The sequence below is a fragment of the Aplysia californica genome, unplaced genomic scaffold, assembly GCF_000002075.1.
Source record: "Aplysia californica isolate F4 #8 unplaced genomic scaffold, AplCal3.0 scaffold00219, whole genome shotgun sequence".
In the NCBI taxonomy this organism is placed as follows: domain Eukaryota; kingdom Metazoa; phylum Mollusca; class Gastropoda; order Aplysiida; family Aplysiidae; genus Aplysia; species Aplysia californica.
In genome coordinates, this window is record NW_004797489.1 from 391,977 (window position 1) to 393,392 (window position 1,416).

At 36.0% G+C, this 1,416-nt stretch overlaps 1 protein-coding gene across 1 annotated transcript in view; it reads left to right on the forward strand.

Moving 5' to 3' along the window:
* The window catches only part of LOC101854260 (dual specificity tyrosine-phosphorylation-regulated kinase 4), a gene marked incomplete in the record, with an annotated part of 36,037 nt that overhangs the window by 20,174 nt on the left and 14,447 nt on the right, over window positions 1-1,416 (forward strand).

Sequence of the window (1,416 nt, forward strand, 5' to 3'; positions counted from 1 at the left end):
CCCACTTCACCCCCTCCCCCGTCAACCTTTTCTCGTTTTGGGTTGCCAATTTCTGTTTGTACCCCGTTTCTTCAATTTACATTCCATGCTTTATTAGCATTCTCGAACTTGCAGTCTGATTAACTCATTTTCAGATCATAATAAAAATGGTAATAGTTTCTTCACTTTTCGCTACACTTTACTTTTTCTATGCGTCAATTTTTTCAAAAAGTTGTCAACAATGTGTGTGTGTGTGCGTGTATATGTGTGTGTGTGTATGTGTGTGTGTGTGTGTGTGTGTGTGTGTGTGAGTGCGTGCAAGTGTGTGTATGCACCTAATTGTATGCATATGTGCGTGAGCAAATTATTTTTGGATGTGCGTGTGGTACTTAAAAACGACATTATTTTTCTGTTCATCCGTGGTTGACACTGTAGTAAATATCTGACAACAAAACTTGGTACATAGCATGGAGTAATCTGGGGAACCCATCTGAAATGGTTCAATATTTTGTTGTCCTGTTGGGATTGCGTAATTTTTCTCTTTTGCCATCTTATCTAGAAGTGAAGGACCTTTAACCCTATCCGTACGCCCTGGGATCATAAATTTTAGTATCCCTGGGCGGGCGGTTGTATTCTTCACATTTGAGAAAACTTCTAGTACGAAGATCTCTTTAAAACTTTCAGTATTTCTCAAAAAATCATTCTGACAGACTGCTATTCAAAGCGTAAGGATAGGATTAACGAGTAAATTAAATTTCCTCTTTGGAAAGAGCCACGTCGTATGGATACGATAGTAAAACACGACGTACGGATAGGGTTAAGTTAACAGTTGTAAAGCGCATATTATATAGCATGCTGTATAACATGGATAACCGCCTTGAAAATTATGTAGTACTAGTTATCACTAAGTGTTATCGTTTTATTTAATTAGCGAGTAGTTTATTTTCCTTCTGAAAACTATTTAGAAATAAATCTTTTAACACTATTCTAACATTACATGTATCCAAAACAGTATTCCTGTGTGAATTTTCGTTGGTTTGTCTGTTCTTTTCAGTTTCGTTTTGTTTGATTTATTATTTTTATTGTTCTGTTTTCTTTCCCATTTTCAACTATATAAAGACTGTAAGAGGTTTTTAATAGTGCTATTTATAACCTCTCTGAAGACTACAGCAAGGGAGACTATAGTATATTTACATTTTGTTATTTCACCAGTTGTGCCCCTTAACTCTTGAACAAGACAATTTTAATAAAAATAATATGATTAAAAAGAACACAGACAACGAAATTAGGACCACCATCAACAACAAGAGTACTGTTGTAAAACTATAACCATCACATAGGCAAGGGGCATAAACTGAAATATTACAGTCTCACCTGCTCTAACTGCCCCCTGTAAAAGATACTCACCTGAACAAACAAGCACTGTTCCTCCCCCCC